The 19,653-nt window shown below is 40.0% G+C and overlaps 1 protein-coding gene and 1 long non-coding RNA gene across 3 annotated transcripts in view; one reads left to right on the top strand and one right to left on the bottom strand.

Moving 5' to 3' along the window:
• Window positions 1-2,514: 2,514 nt before the first annotated feature.
• The window catches only part of LOC148420032 (leucine zipper putative tumor suppressor 2 homolog), a 47,045-nt gene continuing 29,906 nt past the window's right edge, over window positions 2,515-19,653 (top strand). For both annotated transcript variants that reach the window (XM_088422076.1, XM_088422078.1), the window contains exon 1: window positions 2,515-2,720. The gene's annotated coding sequence lies outside the window, so the exon portion shown is untranslated. The remainder of the gene's footprint in view (window positions 2,721-19,653) is intronic.
• Window positions 3,829-15,942, bottom strand: LOC148420033 (uncharacterized). The gene is made up of 4 exons (XR_015866447.1): window positions 15,823-15,942; window positions 12,336-12,429; window positions 4,529-4,698; window positions 3,829-4,454 (listed from the first exon to the last, which is right to left on the bottom strand). It is a non-coding gene; the product is annotated as an uncharacterized LOC148420033 (long non-coding RNA).

Consider the following 19,653-nt stretch of genomic DNA (forward strand, 5'->3'; position numbering starts at 1 on the left):
CTCCTTTCTGTTTGCAGCCATGTTGTCAGTGTAATCAGTGCACTTCAACGGGCATGTGGAGGCCACAAAAAAGTCATATAGGTTAATAATCCAGACAAATCAGCCGTAGAAAGATGACAATGTTTTGTTTTATTGAGCAAAATGAGCGAGGTGGATTTATGAGATGCAAAAGGATTTTTTTTTTCAGGCCCTTTTTAATCATCTCCAGCTTGAGACGGGAGGAAAAAATTCAACGCCCACCGCGACATGATGGAGTCGACTTTTAAAGGCGGCCCGGTGGGGATGCGCCGCATTTGCACGTTGCTCATTTCAGCTGGAAATCATATTAGCCTTGGCGGGTTTGAAATGAAGCGTGGAGAACATTTAAAGGAGAACGGCTCGGAGGAAGGAGCCCAGAAAGGATAGCTACTGACTGACGGGCGGACAAACGAACGGCAAAGGATCAAACGGACCAGACTTGAAGGCGTTGGATGAAAGCGCAGGAGAGGCGTCAGTCACGTCCTTGACCGTCACGCGGGAAATGAAAATGTTCACAGGGGAGGGGGGCGGGGTCGCCGAGAGTTCACCGTCCCGATCATCAAACCGGGAAGGTGACGCTCTGATCAAATGGGATCAATCACTCTTGTGCAGTTTATTTTAGGGTTGGCTGCGGAATCGATTTGAACGATTTATCCGAATCATGGTGTGTTATTCGTATTATTATTTCAAATTTCTTTTAATGACTTGTGTTTCCGAAATTGCAATTCGGTCACTATACTTAGTACCTTATTGACAGTCTTGGTGTTTATCTAGTTATCTAGCTAGCTGCTTGGTTTAAGGACTTTGCATTCGTTAAATAATAATCTTTCTTGCTAGCAATGTAGATATCAAGATATGTGGTTATCTCTCGCAATATATGAACTGTATGTTCATCCATCCGTTTTCTAGAGCCGCTTATTCTCACTAGGGTTGCAGGCCTGCTGGTGCCTATCCCAGCTGACTATGGGCAGTAGGCGGGGGATACCTTGAACTGGCGAGCCAATCGCAGGTCACACAGAGACAAACACCCATTCATGCACCCAATCACACCTAAGGGCAATTTAGTTTGTCAAATACATCTGCCATGCTTGTTTTTTTAACCATTGCGCCACCCAGCCACCCATGAACTGTATTTATTTGTGTGAGTGTGTGTGTGTGTGTGTGTGTCTATATACACGTTTAGTGTGGGTGGTTTTTTTACGTTTTTATAATAGTTAATGTAGTAATTGCCATTGGTATAAAAAGCTCACAAACCATTGCCTAACTATAGTGCATGTAGTGGCAGGTGGCTCTGACAACATTTGTAGGGTTTCCTGGACCCCCCCTGGTGCAATTCATCCCCTGTAATCTTCTAACACATGACATTGCCGGTACATCTCGTCTTTCTCAAATAAATTGGGCAGGTGGCGCCTATTGTGGTTGGGGGGAAGCACTCAGATTGGGTTTCCAGAGTGTGTGAGATGGCAAGATGTACTAGTAGGCGGGGATCTCATCTACCTGAAAGTTCAAAGCTGTCCCATGACTTACACCATATATGCCTGAAGCCCTAAAATACATTGAATAATGACTGTACACATAAATAAAAAACAAATGCAGTTCTTAACGTTATTAAGTAGACTCTTTTTGTATCACTAGCACTACTTGCATTCTTAGCAACATTTAATTAGCTTTAAAGAAAAAACTTGTAAAGTAAAATTTGTCTTTAAAATATGTTCTGTGGTGCCCCATTATTCTAAACATGGCATTCTAATTAATATTCTATTTGTGGAATGTGTATTAAGCAGAACAATTTCTCTCATGGAGTTCCCATTTTACCTTGCATGGCAACTTGTTTTCAACTAAAAATGACACCACAGTGCTGATGGGCTCAGGTAATGACCAAGCATGGCCTACTGACTTTTGTGATGTGTCAAGATGACTGCTTAAATTATTTTTCTTGTACAATTAATACAGGTAAAAACCCATTTTGCCACAACCAATCACCATTCAGCTTATATACATCACTTGACAAACAGGTGATCTGTGATTGGTTGTTATCAGAACCTTGAGCATAGGTGATGTCGACAGCAAGTGTAAAAATATTTTTTTTAAGTTATAAATGTACGTGAAAAATTATTTAGATGTATGAGTCTAAACAAAATATTAACGTTTTACAACTGAAAAAGTCTGAAAATTGTGCATATATATATATATATATATATATATATATATATATATATATATATATATATATATATATATATATATATATATATATATATATATATATTTGCCATTCTAACAGAACATTTTTGGAATTGCTAATGGCCTCAACGAGTCACCATGTCATGTACTTGTAGTCTCGCGTCCTTGTAGTTCTTTTGTCTCACTCGTTTACAAGATGTTCCGGTATCAAGTGCGTGGCAACGCCCTCTAGCGGAGCTCCGGCTATTTACACTCAAGGGAGCTTCAACCGCGTGGCCCCGCCCCCTCATCATGAGAGCGTGTTCCCCGGGTGCTCGCAGCCTGAACCTTTTCGCTGAGCTCCCCTCGAGCTCAAGAAGACTTTGGTGGGGGAGCCTGACCCAACAGAACTCGCTCAAAGAAAGGCAAGAAAAAGTCGATTGTTACCGCGTGGTTTCTACGGAAGTTGCTCTCGGATACGGCCAAACTGTCGTGGGCATTGGAAATTGTTGTCCGGAGCTTAAAGACATCTCTTTGAGGTGAGTACAAGACACCGTTACTGAGTTGCGGTTTATTTAAAACTGTCGTATGTTGTATTCTTTGTGGTTTGGGGAACATTAAAGATAACGAGTAAGACGTTAAATAAACAGGAAACATTGCATAGTGTTTCTGACAGTGCGGCGGGCTAATTTAGGGGTTCCCAAACTGAGGGTCGCGGCCCCTAAATGTCTCCAGAGTCTGTTTCTTTTTTTAATCCTTTTGATGTATCTTTTTGTGTCTATATTGAAAAATATTGGTTTAGTTGATTGTCTGGACTTAAGCAGAGTACACCAAACTTTTTAGATTGACATGCTGGCATTTTGACCTAGAATATGCATTTTCAATGACGTTTCAAAGTTTTCACCTGTGCAACGCAATATATTAAAAATATATGTTTCAGTCATCAAGTTTCTTAGTGTGTTTTGACATAAGGGAAGCACTTTGTCGCTGATTGGCAGTGAAGGTCCAAATTAGGTCAATAGGATTCCACAAATGGGTATAGGACAATACGAGGGGGGGGCGCACAAAAGTATCGTATGGTGTTGCTCACACGCGGCCCTTCACACCTGTCTTTGTCCCGCTACAGTACAACACGTCTTTGCCAAGTCATACGAGTCAAAATGATTTTGGCAGAAAGGGTCTACCTAGTGAAGCACTTACTCTAGTCAATTTTCTGGTCATATTAGTGAACAAAAACAGTTGGAATTGCTTTGTTTTGATGTTATTTGTGTAAAAGAGTTACCTTTATAAAGGTTCAACAATTGCTCATTTTATTTTGTGTATTTCTCAAAATGGGGGTACCCACAACTATGACGTCCAACACAAAATGAGATTCCGACCTTGGGTTTTTGGTACTTTGTTTCTCTTACGTCCAACAAACATAAAAAGCACAAAAAATGAATATTTCACCAAGGAGTCTTGTTCTATTGGGACATACCCAAATAGGGTGTGTCCCAAAAGACTTAGACACATTTTGACATTAAATATCTCAAACTATTAACGATATAAAAACACACCTGACATATTCTGAAAGCATTTCATCTCAAGTTTTACGTGGAATGTTCACTGTGGGCACCGTTGGTCATACAGAACACACAACAAAAAGTCTAGGATGCAAAATGCCTTTACTATAGCTGAAAAAAAGAAGAAAACATCATTAGCACCCCCCTCAAAATGAATGAATTTACTAGCTATAAAATTGTACCACTTGAAATGTGCTAGAGAATTTTGGAACAATCAATATTATTGGTTTTCATCCATCTGAGTCTTTTATTTTCCCCTTAATAATCGGCCTATACAAAGTGTTAAAAATGGCTTGATTCCTTGCAAAATGCAATGATAATGGGTTAACAAACTTGCAGTTTTAGGAGGGTCAGCCCCTGATTATTTTCAGAGCAAAAAATCCTTCACCACAGGAAAGAGTTTCGCGGTATCCGGTCCTTGTTGACGTTGATTACAAGGGTGGGAAAAGTGTTTTTTTTTTTTTTTTTTTGTATTATCATGTTACGTGTACTCTGCTTTGAGTGGTTCGTCATCAATCCGACTTGAAGTTTGTGAGCAACCCACTGTTGTTTTGCAGTGTGGTGTTTTTAATTAAGCGCTCAGTGTGTGTAACCAGACACTATTACCTCCGCTTGCTATGTGCAGCTGTTAGTATACACACACACACATGCATTGTGACTGTGATTCCTGATCCCTCCAGCTGTTTTCCGTTCTTATGAAAGCCAGGACCCCTAATGAAGAGGTTGAAGGTCACCAAAGATGCCGGGGAGCACCGTTTGTTTTTATGATCCCAGTCCGGGCTTACCTTCATATATGGATTACTTTGGAGTTGGGATGGAAGCCTACTAAGGTCTGATTGGATCATAAATAATCCCTCACTGAGCATCTCCTATTATCTGCAATGAAGCCATCACGCCCGACGTGATTGGTCGAAAGGTTAACGTCAGTCTTGACTTGTTCTGATACGGGAAATACCTGAAATAAATAATAAATAACAAATTACTGCACAGTGTTCCCTCAGTATAACGTGGGTCACATTTTTTTCCATCAACTTTTGAATATTGATTGGAAGATGAAGCTTCATAAGCACCTGTATTACTGTCTTTCTCCTTTAGATGGCACTCTTGAAATAAATACTAGTGCAGTGGAAATGTATTTAATTTCCTCTGATTTTTTTGAAGCAAAGAGCGCCAACGAGACGAGTGAAAGTATATCACAAGTGCTTCACGAAGCTTCGTTTGTCCATCACTACGTTTGGATTTTAAATTTGTAACTGAACGAAAGAAACCTAAGAGTGTAAATGCCAGGAAAGTATAAATTGAAGGGGAATGGCTTTTACTTAAATGGAAAATAAAAGACAGGATACGGTAAAATATATTGGAAATAAATGTACTGGAAAAATATTCAGTATAATGAAAAAGGTCACAAATGACAAAAAATGTGATTAACTAAAAAGCACTTAAAATTGCAAAAACATTCTGTAAATTAAAAAAATATATAGAATAAACAGCCATTTTATAAAAAAAAAAAAGATAAACACATAGTAAATGGAAAAACTAGCATGAAAAAACGGGAACAAACTTATGCTAAAGGAAAAAGCATTTTTAAAAATTACAAACATAAAACAAACATTCCAACACATAAAAAACATGTATAATAAATGGGAAAAAAAAAACAACCTCTACTTCTCGGATTTCTATTGTTATCGTGAGTATCTTTCGGACCCTAATCCCCACAATAAACAAGGGAAAACTGTTAACTTGCTCACTTTGATATGCAGTGAAGCCCGAGAACGCACGGGCTTGTTTTTTTTTACAAATTCTCCATTTCAGTCTTAACATAAATGTGTCAGGTGCTTAAACTCCTCATCCCGATAGCGTTACATCACCTCTCCACGGGAATGCTCAAGTATCATTCCGCCTCACTACCAGGAGACACTTTATCATCTTTGGCCCGTCACCAGAGATCGGGCCAGGGACGGGGGGGGGGGGGGATGCGGAGGTATGGTGGGACACAGGAGGGGCGGGGATTTGTGGGCGCTGCAAGGAAGTGATAGCCAAGCTCAGGGTTGAAGCAGCTTAAGAAAAAGGAAGCAGGTAGGGGAGGGGTGACGCTCGGGGCCGTGAAAAAGCTGGAGGAGAGCACCACCAGGGTCACGCTCAATTCGGTGTTAGCGTTGTAAAGGCAGAGTTGTAAAACTGTCATTTTTTGCTTGCGGTCTTGCCTCGGCATGGTTCTACTTCCTATTGGAGCAGTGTTTCTCAAATAGCGTGGTGGGCCCCGCTTGGGGGGTGCGAGGTGATGGCGGATGACCCCAGAGAAATGGCTTTGTTTATGTTATGTGAAGTGCATTTGCAGTAAATTAACAATTTTCATCTTTTTTTTGTTTGTTTGTTTCAGGCACGTTGATGCACTTGATTATTTTTTTTTCGGTTTTAGACTAAGCTGTAACCTGTATAAATGCTGTAAAAAGCAATTAACAGTTGTTGAAAGTGGATTTATTATGCTTTTTGGTTTGTTAATGTTGAAAAGGATACAGGTTTAGATATACAATTTTTATAGATGATCTTACTTTTGGTCGGTGCGTCGAGTGGGGGGGTGCGCGTAAACTCTTCTCTTTCTAGGGGGGGCTTTGCAAAATGTAATGGAAAAGCACTGTATTCGAGCTAGTCCTTTGCCAAAGACAGATAAACAGAGCTTTAGGTAGACGCCTGACAATTAATCGGCAGACCATTAATAGCCTTTTTAACCGTTGTGCAATATTTTGACCATTTTTGCAAGAATTTTCAGGTTCTGAGAGAAATTAAGGGTACGTTAGAATTAAAGCAATGACTGTTATGGAGGCTTTGGGCCGATTTGCCAGTTTAGACTATCGGCCTAAAGCAGCCCAGTAAAGGGTTGAATTGTCATTACAGTATAAATGATTATTTATTTATTTTTTACCCTCCCAAAAAAACATCACAAGTGTAAAGTTAAATCCTACAGGACAACATATTGTTCAAAGGTCCACTATTATGAGCTGTTAATGAATTGAATAATCAATAAAATAATCAAATAATAATCAATAATCAAATAATTATATTAATAATTGAGTCATTTAAAGCTATTGCTTAACTTAAAATTGTCACCCCAGCCTGTAATCGGTCAATCCTACCCAAAATATGCATATCTGTCAGGCGCTTGTTGTTTTACGATAGAATTCCGCTTCTTAAACTCCGACATGCGTAATCTGTGCGTCATTGAACACATTGTAATCCATCCCTAAACTTTGCTTACGGATGCTAACAAATCAAAAAGTCATTACTACAGCAGCTAAATGAAAAACCGTAAGTGATGACCATGGATATTTGTGCATATTATGCAATGAAAAACCAATGTCATTCAAACATAACAACTCGCGATCATTATTTTAAAGTATTAGATACAAATGGTTAATACTTATGATGCTTAAGGCAAAAAAAAAAAAAATCTGACATTTTTACCGACATATTAGAATTACGTAAAGGTACATCCCAATCTATTCATGGCTTTTAAATGGTTCAAAGCTGTGAGCAAGTAATCAGTACCAATCAATAAACTGCAAAATAAAGCATTTCTGAAGTACATTACTATATATAGTACGTGTTGTCTTTGTTAAAACCTAATTTTGGGCGCAGCTCATGCATTTAATTGAATTAGGCAACGCTGATGTACTAAATGTTGAGTCCGGCCAGTGTACGTGCGACGGGAGCAAAACCGTGGTCATTTTTCCTCTCAAGTCGGTTGGCCCCGTCTGTTCAGGACCCCCAGGCCGCTTTTGCATAATGCACTCATTAGCTAAACGACGACACGCTCGTCGTCTGTGCTTTCGGGAACGGTGTTACGTAACAAGTCGTGGAACTTGGCGGCCATTGCTCACGTGCGACTGAACACTCAGCCATTTTGTGGCTGTTAAAGGGCTGACAGAAAGGCAGGGCTGTACATTGTGCTCTATGCAGAGGATAAAGAATATGTGGCTGTGTGAAATATAGCCAAATTTTAAAGTCCGCCTTCTTGCCGTGCTGGAAAAAACACTTGTGTTTGACCTCACTTATTTTCAACATGAAAACACAAGTGGAAACATTAGAAAAGCAAAAAGCAATTTTAAGAAATCGTATTAACTTTTTGAAATTCCCATCGTCCCACGTTAGCTCCAGGTCACCATTCAGGTGGATCGCTGGACTTAACATTTGTGATAAAGCGCGAACACTGCTTGATATTATTCGTATTTGCGGATGAGTAAGTAAAACTCCCCCCTGCCCGTTTGCAGAAATGTTTTTTTCGTGATGTCATTTCAAGCATGAATACCAGGAAACTCCACCTCACACTGGTTTTAATTTTGTTCGTGCTGCTCAAACATAAATAACAAATAACCAAAACGATTTCATACAAAATATGTGTGCATTTATGCTGATTGTGATGCCATAATAGGGTTGATTGTCTCAATCCAGTGTGCGTGTATTTGTGTGTTGTTTTGTTAGCCTCGGCTCATGGTTCCAGTTGTGCTCCTTAAGTCCCCTCAGCTGTCATGTGTGGAACATCGCGTCATCAGGGACAGCTGTCAGAACGTTTTAAAGAACGGCTCTCTGTTTGCCTCACACACATGCATACACTAATACAACAACTGTAAGCTGTCATTTGGAGCCACCTGCTTTTGGGGTGACCTTTTCTGCTTTTATGGCCTTCTTCCGTACTTAGAATTCTAAGCCTTAATTCTCTCCATATGCTTTACGCCCATTTAGCTAAATAAGGTCATATTGGATGTAGGGCTGGGTGATTATGGCCAAAAAATAAAATCTTGATTTGCTCCTGTCGTTCTTGACGATTAGAATTGTGATCGATTTCAAAGAAATAAAAACCTAACAAGCATTTATTTGAAAAATAATGATTACGGTACTCATTTAAAGTGAGTTATAATGTTACCGTATTATTCAAAGCTTGTGCGTGAATTGATTAAAGGGCTAATCTATTTATTTTACAGTTTTTAGCAATAGAAAGGGAAGATTTGTAATGAAGGCAAAAAATTGCATGGGTGGTTTAAAACATATATATTTACAATAGGTACAAACTATGTAATTGTGACATTTAAAATAATAGTCCACTTATGTATTTGGCAATAAAAAGTTTATATTTATTCTATAATTAACTTTCAGTACCAGTCATTTTTAGACCCTCTGATAGCCTAAAACTATTAAAAAAAATATATATATATAATATATATATATATATATATATATATATATATATATATATATATATATATATATATATATATATATATATATATATATATATATATAAAGTACCTGCGAATTGTCTGTACTGTACTCTTAAAAATGTAAAATGATGTCTGGATTAGAATGAGTTTTTTTTCATAGTTGAATTATTTTTTTCATGTACATTTTATACCTTTTAAAAGTACGTTTTTCTACTTGCTTTTGACTAAAAAGGCTCAAGGTAATGACAAATCATAGCTTACCTGTTGGTCATGTGACATTCAGAAGCTGAACTGTGATTGGTTGGTTGTTACTTGAGCTTTCAGCACATTTTCAGTAGACAGCAAGTGAAAAATGTTTTTAATAGTATTGATAGTTAGTGAAAAATAATTTAGTTATTGAATAAGCCCATTCGAACCCAAAGACAGAATTTTACATTTTTGTTTAGAAACATTCAATCCAATTTGTTTCAATTTCAATTCAATTCAGTTGATTAAAGATAAAATACTAACTTTTTTTTTTACAGATAAAAATGGCTAAATAAGTGCCAAAATACGCAAATTAATTTATTATACCTATTGTAAACAAGTTTTGCAAACCAACCATCCTGTATTCTGCCACCTTTGCAAAATCTCAATTTTAAGATTTAGCAAATTTTCAAATCTTCAATTTTTAAACTGACAACTGAATTGATTAAATGTTATTTCCCAACTCTATTTAAAAGCACCTCTTATGATTCAATGAAGCTCTATATTAGTACAACCCCAAGCTTACAAATAAGTGCATTGTACAGTTAATCCATTGTAAAATCAGAATAATAAATTTTCACACTTTCTGGTCTTTGTGAGAGCAGGTTTATACGCCTCGTTTTTATTGCGGGACATTCATTACTATTAAGCGTTGGTCGTTTCATCGGCAGTTGAGTTGACGACGCTTCATTAGGAACTTTACTGGTTTTGTCTTTCAGAGGCAGGACAAATAGTGCTTATAAAAATGGCATGCGAGTTTTAAACACAGACGGGCCAATTATCAGAGAGAGGAGATCACTTTGCGTTTTTCTGTTTGCTATTCATTCCGCCGTCCACCTTTTGTGCTTTCCTACAGCTTTTTAATCAGCACCAGGCCTCTGCAGGGGCTTCAGCGGGGTGTGCTCTTCCCCTCATTAAATATTTAAGGCCGTACGAGGATGTTAAATCACTGATTTGTGTTGTCTGGATACGACCGCTCTAGCAACTCCGCACTTAGCGCGGCCGTACTGGAAAATGGCGTTGCCAAGCAATAACAAAAAATGATGCCAGATGAAAAGTCATGCGGCGAAGCATTTTTATTAACCAAATTCCATTTTGCGTCCATTTGACTGACTTAAAGCCAGATGGCATCATTCTGAATTTCCCTCGCTCTATAATAATTTTTTGTCCCAAATGAAAAACACGGCTGTAACTTTCAGGTGTGGCTCAGCAAACTATTCATGGTCAACTTGTGTTATCGTCAAGCAGTTTTGTAACTAGCGGTGCTCTTTTACAGACTGCGAATAATTAGATAGCTAATTAGCCGCCAGGTTGCGTGTTTGGTATCCTACTTGTAAGGAATCTTTAAAATGTTCTGCTTCCATAACATGAATTTTGACAGTTGAAACACGTCTCAGTCATCACTAGCCTACGCCAATGTAGCTGTTAAGTCATAATTGCATAAATGTATGTTCATTTGTGTTAATATGTGTGTTAATCCCACACTGTATCCAGAAAGTATTCACAATGCTTCCACATTTTTCCACATTTTGTCCTGTTATAGTCTCATTCTAAACTGTATGAAATTCAGATTTGATCTCAAAATTCTTGCTCCAAGGTTTTGTCTGGTCACTCTGCCATACAGGCCTGATGCTGGAGATGGTTGTTCTGCAGGGCTTTCCTCTCCACAGAGGAACACTGGAGCTCTTACATATTGGCCATCGGGTTCTTGGTCAACTACCTGACTCAGGCCCTTCTCCCCGTTTTACTGAGCTTAAATGGCGGGCCGGACCTAGGAAGAGTCCTGGTGGTTTTAAATGTCTTCCGTTCGAGAATAATGGACGCCACCATGCTCATTGGGACCTTCAAAGCTGCAGATTTTTTTCTGTATTGTTCCCCAGATTTGTGCCTCAAGGCAATCCTGTCTCGCAGATCGACAGACAATTACTTTGACTTCATGCTTGGTGTTTGTGCTTTGACCTGCATGGTCAACTGTGGAACCTTATATAGACAGGTGTGTGCCTTTCCAAATCATGTCCAATCAACTGAATTTACCGCAGGCAGACTCCAATTAAGCTCTGGAAAAATCTCGATTTTCAGCCTTATGGCTAAGGCTGTGAATACATATGTAATTTTGATTTCTTCGTTTTCAGTTATTATCCATCCATTCATTTTCTATAGCCGCTTAGGCAATTTCACATTGTCATAATGGGGTATTGTTTGCAGACTTTTGAGGTAAGCAATGAATACCATTTGGAATAAAGCTGTAAAATGCAAAATGTGGAAGGAGTGTAGCGTTCTGAACACTTTCTGGATACACTATGTATAACTGTCAAGCTATGTAGCTGTCTGTGGGCCGTCTGTCAGCATAGATGGGCTGTCCGTCTGACGCTCGTTTTTCCGACGGGCCAACATATGACGGTAAAGCTAAAAAAAACGACGAAATAAGATTGTCCGAAGTGTCTTTTTCGTCTGTCGTTGTAATCATCCGGGTCGACATTCTGAGCAACGTAGTGGCGGTTGGAATTTTCGGTGTGAATGGCGTGGCGAACTGACAATGACGGAAAGGGGCAGCGGGTGGGGCACTGACGACTGACGGACTAGCAAAAAAAAACTTTAAGATGCCCACCTCTGATCGTCTGTATATAGTATTTATGCATATATGTTTGTATATATTGGTTCACATGTGCTTATGTATGTCTCGTGTGTCTTTGTGTGTGTGTACATATTCAAGCGTAATGATTCAGTTTGGCTCGATTTAGTGGGATTACACGCTGTGAATACTTTCCGGGTGCCCCGTATTACACAGCACCTCGTTCAAACAAACCAAAGAGCCCCTATAACGAGAGTGTCTCATGTGCCATAAGTACAGTAGATAGCAAGTCAATTGGCATCTGATAGCGGCAAGCTCCGAAAGCCCTCTACAGAGTGTAAGCAAAGCTGAAATCAATGAGGAACGTATAATGGACCCGAGCGGCCGGGCCGCACATCACACGGGAACGCGGCAGCGCTGAAGTCTACCGACTGCTCCCAAGCATCCATTAGTGGGGCTGGTCAAAACGTATTTGATCAACACGGGACGCAGCCACCCGCCTCCTTTGCTGAAACGGCATCTCATCAGTTCCCGCTGCATCCGTCTTTGCCATCTTACCCTTGCGCGCCGTCCCCGCATGCGGCCGGCTAAAGCGGTCTCGCGTGTCGCCAAGTGTCAGGAGGTTGATGTACGAGGGCCCGGATGACCCGTGCTGAAACAGCAGACCACACACACATATGTACACACGCCACACACACACACAAGTAGAATGCAGGGTTGATGGATGAGAATTGGGCCAAGTATGGAGGCCCAGCAAAAGAAGATCCAGATGTTTTTATTTGAGATGCACTGATTTACTGGCCAATATTGTTTCCTGCGTCTTTGGCTTGGCGGTAAAGAACATTGAGCGATACTGCCATCTGTTGATTTCTAAGATGGCTAAATCTTCACATGTTTAACTTGGCAAAAAAAATCAAATATGAACGGCCATAAATGCAGCTGCCAAAAACACAATTATAAAACAAAATGTTCACTTTTCGTGTTAGTGCATGGTTTTATTAGACAAAATCATATATAAATCTAGAAATTTTGTTGTGCGTTGTACTTCTGGTTGTAGCGTTCACGTTTGAAAACAACGTGTTTCCGACCAGAAATCCAAAGACTACAAATTTAGGATAAATAAAAAAAAAAGGTTCTCATAACTTCTTCGGCTCTCTTCTTGCCCAGAATGTTCTTTCCATTGAGAGAAAAAAAAAGATTAGCAGACTCAGCAGAATGAGCGTTTTCAGGAAGTTACACCTCCAAAGTGGTAACGTAAGCGAGAGAAGATCTGTCGACACCCCATTGTGTACATATACGTCATTTTTCTTAATCCTCTCAGCTCAGTTTTGTGCGCATTGGAGGATGCGTCTGCCAGATGACCCCATGGCAAGATCCATTGAGGACCCTCCCCATCATTGCCTGCCACCCCCACTTCCTGTGTCAGCTGACTGCTCTCGGTGAACTGAAGCATATTTGTCTTCTAGAATCTAGGAGGTGAGGGAAATAGGGGCCCGTTAGGTTTTGTGTTTACATCATGATTTCCTGCAATGAAATAAACGATGGGTCAGTCCTTGTCTTCTTAATAACTGATGTTTGTTTTCGTGGGAAACTCTTGGGATTCCGACTCAGTTGTGGCATCTGTAACTTAACTCCCGCTATGCTCTTGTGCAAGAGTCCAGCCTCTTTCCCTCGTGAGTTCCCAAGCCATCTCAGCTTGCCCTGGATGAAGTCCCAGAACATTCAGCTGTTTTCAAAGATGGTTTATGAAGTGATAAGCCTGGTAAAGTATAGTTAAGCTTGAACCTTAGTTTTCATCATTTGGTGGATTACAAAGTTTAAGAAGGACTGTTCTACAGCATAAAACCAACATAGCAAGCTAGCCATGTGATAAATGGGATTTGTTTATTGTTGTTCTTGTTTTTTGTCAGACATGGTCAATATAATAAGCCTTGTTGTCATTAAGTGGCAAAGATGACGTTAATTAGCCCGCTTGGTGCGTTAAAAAGTTTGGGAAAGACTGTTCTGCTGCACTGAAGCAACATAGCTATCTCTAGCTATGTAAATTTGTTGTCATTTATTTTTGTCAAATGCTGTTAATGAAGTGATAAATGATAAAGTCATGTATGGTATGGTGAAGTTAGGAGCTTGGTTTTCACCGCATGGTGTACTAAGTAGTGGGAAAGACTTCTACTGCGCAAAGGCAATATAGCTAGCTACTTACAATGAGTTTGTTTGTTGTTGTTTTTTGCCATGTTTCGGTAGGCAACGTTGTGTTTGCGAGGACTGCATTGTGTCTCCTCTGATGTTAGGTGCATTGCTTGAAAAATTTTATGTAGGCTGGTCTATGGTGTAAAATCAATGTACAGTAACTAATTGCTAATGAGGTTTGTTGAAACTTTATTTTGGCAGCCCAATACACTGGATGCTCCAATTTACAGTGGCTGATACTTCAACAACATTTATTTTGCCACCAATGATACATTTTGATCATGTAAATGTCAACAATGCATACTGAACTATGTGTGTCAGTGTCTCAAGTTTTATTTCGGGGAGACGCAACCCAACTGACGAAAGTGCCGTCTGCCTCTACCTCTTTGTCATCTCTGTATTATCCTGCAGAGAATTGGCTATGGAGGATTGTGTCTATCTGCTTGCTGAGTGTGATTTCTTGGAAAAGGGAGTCACGGAAGGGATCAAAAATCTTGGAGGAGAACAGGGGGGCTTGTCTTGTGTGTGATCAGCAGAAAACTGAAATCAAGTCCTCAGCAGGAGATGCGCCGAGTGTGTTTGTGGGCTGAATTTTCAATGAACTGTAGCAAACAATGTAATTTCTTTTCTCACTCTTGCATCCTCAAGCGCCCCTCTGGCATTTGACATTGAAAAGACGCATTGTCCCCATAGGCCTTTGATATTCATGTCATATCAGGCTGGGACAGTGGGACTGTGTTGGGGGTTCTTTAGTGTACCCATATTCACCCACTGTCCACCAGAAAGAACTGGGTCAAAGTTTATTGGAGCGTCCTGTCTGAGTAGGGGGATTGGTGAGGTTGCAGGGGCTTAAGGGGCGTCCTTCGTACCAGGGACCACCCCCCTGTGGTACGGGCTTTGCTAGTTTGTATCAAAAGACTGAAGTTATTGCCAATCTTCAGTTCTGCTTTTGAACCATTTATAAATGGATTTCACTTGCAGATTATTAGCCATAATGGATTGAAACTTAAGAAATTTGAAATGTATTTGTGGAGTTACCCAATAGCAATTTTTGGAGTTGTATATAAGCATTGTTTTGGCGTCACACACTGCATTTTGATGTCGAGAAATGATCTTAAAGCGTGAGAAACTTCATGATGTGCTTTATATCACCATCTAGTGGCAGCTCTATTTCGGATGTTCCAAAACACTTTTGACTCAACTGACTCCCGCAAGGGAGTGGCCAACACAAGTATGGTTTCCATCGAAAGTATGGATACTTTGAAATAAGGCCGGGAATCTTCCCAATATTGATGATTGGCGTGGGTATTTGCCAATCCCAAATCTATATACATGCAAGAGGTTCACTTTCGATATAATTAAATGAAATATGGTTTGATTATACATTTTAATGGCCATTTTTTAACGTATTGATTTAGCAATATACAACTGTGACTAAAATGAGCAGCTTGAAGCACACATAAGTTGCCACTGTGTATGTGTATGGGGGGGGGGGGGGGGGGGCTGTGTGATTTTTTTTTTTTTTTCGTATCCTTAGTGTTGTTAAGTCAAATGAACTCAAGATCTTTTTAACACACCTGCTGACCTTTTCAAGCCAAGCATACCATGGCAGATTATGCCCACGACACATCTTGTGATGAGCGGCAAGGTCAGACTGTGCGGTCAGAGTTGAAAGATCAACAATTGCTTTGAAAATGTTGTAATCGTTGCAAGTACTGCGTTCTGAATGGGTCATACCGCTGCATAAAATACCTCAGATGTTATCTTTAAAATGTGTAAGCTCTGGAAACATCTTCATGATGAAACAGTCAGATTCATGGTGGCTCAAATGCCTTATCCGGAACGTTCTACTTACCGTCTGATAAGAATTCGCAGGCTCCTTTAGAAGCCGTCGTAGATCAACCTGATGAAGGTGAAGAAGAAATAGAGGAAGGGGGCAGCGGATAAAATGAGCGCAGTGCCATGCCGTCTCATTTTCAGTGCAGGCTTGGAAAGGGATTAGCATCACTTACATAACACTCACCCCATCCTGTCCCCCCCCTTTAACTAGCCCCCCCCGCCTTCTCACAAGACCATGAGGTTGCTGTTGGCCTGATTGTTAGTCTACTGCAGTGTTAGCTAACCTTTATTGAGCCTAAGCACATATTCTACGATAAAAATAAAATCTCAAGGCATACCACCAAACAAAAGTATCACCCAAAGTGGATAATTGGGTTAATAATGTACATTTCACCATCATGTGAAAGAGCACACATGTTCCGCTGATCAATAATCCTCTTTGGCATAGTCTGACATACAAACATTTGTATCAAACATATAATTTTGGGGAATCGGGAACCACATATTGCATTGTCTAGTCTAAAAGGAAATAAATGACCCTTTAAATGAATAATATTTTAACATTAATGATTCAGCAACAATTTTAGACAGGCATGAAGAGAAAACACTTCCTAATACTCTGTCACAATGAAATCACCTTTATTTTTTGGAGTGGAGTTAAGTCAACAAGCCCCTTCTTTGAATTTAATTTGACGCCAGGTGCTATTTTTACCCAAATACTTCAGAAAAGGACATTGTAGAGCTCTAAAACACAGTGTTATTTTTGCTCATGGTTATCATACCATCAGAATCTAATAAAGCCATATATTCTTTATCCCCTATGAAGAATGAGTAATATTGCACTTTACCGAGCTGTTGCAACCTCTTGTCTCCTTTGCTTGGCTATGATCTGATCTCACAAGGATCACAACCAACGCATTAATTCTGTAAACCTATTCCTTCTTTTTCTGCTATGGCCAAAGCTGGAATAATATTAGTTTGGCACCATCTGATAATGGCGTCTCGATTTTGAAGTGAGTTGAGGCGCTTAATTTGTACTAAAGCGCTGCCATTTTGGGGCATCGACAGCCAATCACAGTAGACCATAAACCTTTTTTAGGGTGGCCTCAATTAGTTGCAGCTTTTCATTGTTTTCGGAGCTGTTGGAGGGATGGAAAACGACTTGGGAATGGTGAGTGTGTGTGTGTGTTTCTTAAGAAAGCAGAGCATAAACTTGCAAAAGAAGTAGGCACATAAAGCAAAAGGAAAAGGCGGGAATAAGGAGGGGAAAAAAGGGGGGATGGGGGAGTGTTGGGGCTGGATGAGATTGTCTATTTATAGTTTATCCCTGCTGCTGGGTTAGACCGCCTGGCCCAGCGCAGCACAGCTCAGCATCCATGTCAGTCCTCGTGTCAGTCTCCATTAGTTTTGCGCATACACACACGATTACTCCGAGGGCGTAAAAACGCCTGTCACGCAAACGTGGGAGCACTGACCTTTGCCACTCAACTGTGAGTTAAAAGAACCCACACAGTGTTTGTGCACGGCCATGTGTGTGTGTGTTTGTGCGTGTGATGAAGATGATGCGCAACATCGGTGGGAAACTGAATGCGGTTCTTCTTTATAGAGGAGCATTAAATGGAAGTATTTGTGGATGCTTTTGTCATGTTTCTTTTTTGATTGTCTCACTTGTCCCACAGTGGTCCTTTTGATTAGTTTATGTTATTTAGGACTGACATTAGTCAAGTTCTAAATTCTCAGTGACACATTGTCAGAACGTCAAGCTGTCTTCCTGCTTTCCTTCCTGGTCTGGTTATTCGTTCGTTTTCTGTAGTAGGATTTTTTTGCTTCTCCAACTCCGTGTTTCCCGGTCCATATTCTGTGCCGCGTGTGACAGGAGGCTCAAGATAGTAGTTTAAAAATCGTCAGCAGCTGGATGTAAACCATTAGGTGTTCATTGAGGCGCTGACATCTTTTTGTAAAAAATATATAAAAATTACGGAAATATTTCGTTTTCACCGGCAATTGACTTTTTTTAATTTTTTCAATCAGCTTTGTCTTAAACTTTACTTAAGACTGTATTTGTTGTTAATTATTTGTTTTAAAACACATTATCCACAATGTCAGAATTCAAGAATGTGCTACATGCTTCACTATTTCATCCATAGGCAGGCCTGAATATATTATCATACATTTTGTCAAGTACTGAATTGTTTTAAAAACCGTTCTGGATTAACTGGAGAGTATAACTACTACACTGAAGATCACAACTTTAAATTCAGACTTGCTTGCATACTCTATAACCTAATGAAAAAAATCACTTGAAGTGTGCAACATAGTGGCGTTCACGTGACACTCTCTGCCGTGAGAAATGTTCTAACAAGACTTTTAATGCTGAAAGGACTGTCCTGCCACTATCAAAGTTGATGACTCATGGTTTGGCGCTTACGCAGACAGGACTGCTCTTGTGTGTTCACTAGCATGCTCACTTTAATTCAACGTATGGACAGAATGTTATTCATCGGCTCAAATGCATTCACACCATGCACACGTGTCAAACCGTCTGCTTTTCTTCACGGCTCGTGCCGCACCGCTTCCTCCGAGACTGAAATGCGTTAATTTTTCCATGCGTTTTGGTGACACCATCAACACATGTGTGATTGGCATTCCCGAGGAAACGTGACTTGGCCAAGGCGGAATAGTCATATGCGGCCGCCACTGAAGTCATGTCAAGTTGTCTCTGTTGAAAGCTCCGCGAAGCCGGTGGAGACGCACGCTGACAGATGCTGCAGTCGAGTGTTTGTTACAGCCCCATGGCAACTTCATCTGTCCGTTTCATTTGCTTTTTGAGCGGAGGCGTCTGTTCATAGAAATAGTGTTAGTGAGGGGAGATAAAGAAAAAAGCTCCAGACGGAAAAACAAAAGATAAGGAGGCATGCGAACGAAAGCGCAGATACATCGGCTATGCACCGAAGGCAAAGACGACGCTTTTGACAGCGAAAAAGTGCAAATGGAAACATTCCAGCTGCCTTTGGTGTTTGTATTTCTACCGAGCGGTCATCTTTGGCTCCCCTCCGCCCACCGACGTCTGGCAGGTATCCCACTGAAGACCCTCATTAGTCATCTGCTGTGTGATCATGCAATATCATTCTCTTGTTCAAGAGGGATTTTTCACAGTCTAGGTTTATTTTGGGCTACAAAAGCAGACTCTTTATCACATCTAATCTGGCCACCAAGACAGAAGAAGACTCGAGGCTTGAGAAAGAAAAATACCCGATAGTATTTCTGTAAACAGTGGTTGGGAGGGAGGTTATTTACTCAACCAACCATTGCTGCTTCAATAAGGATTGACTTTTTACAGTGGTGACTTGATATCAGAGTTGATTTTGTTATGTGACTCCTTGCGCAAAGTTTGCATGCATGCATTTCCCATTTCTTAAATTAATGACTAGCCTAATCGATTAGTGCGTCTGTGCAATATTATATTGTCTATTTGACTTAATGTGGCTTATATTAACCTATGTCGATTTTTATCTGTAAAATGCCCACCTGTTTTACATAACGATCAAATTTTTACCCAAAACTCAACCGTGCCCTGGACTCCCATCCATTATTGACACTTTATCAGCACGCTATTTTATTTCATGCACCCTTCCGTCATCTACCAAAGGTGGCCATTTTACCCACTAATACAGTTTCTGGTCCGTCTTTCGACAATTATGAGAATTGAATTGATTTCATAACGTAAAAGTCATTGCTTTCACTTTTACTCGTGTGTTTTACATATGATGCGATGTCTACTCTTTATATTTGTATATTTGATACACTGGTGAGACTTAGTTTGTCCGTTTTTGTTTTGTTTTCAAGG

Source organism: Hippichthys cyanospilos, chromosome 8 (genome assembly GCF_059441005.1).
Source record: "Hippichthys cyanospilos isolate Australia breed blue-spotted pipefish chromosome 8, RoL_Hcya_1.0, whole genome shotgun sequence".
Classification (NCBI taxonomy): domain Eukaryota; kingdom Metazoa; phylum Chordata; class Actinopteri; order Syngnathiformes; family Syngnathidae; genus Hippichthys; species Hippichthys cyanospilos.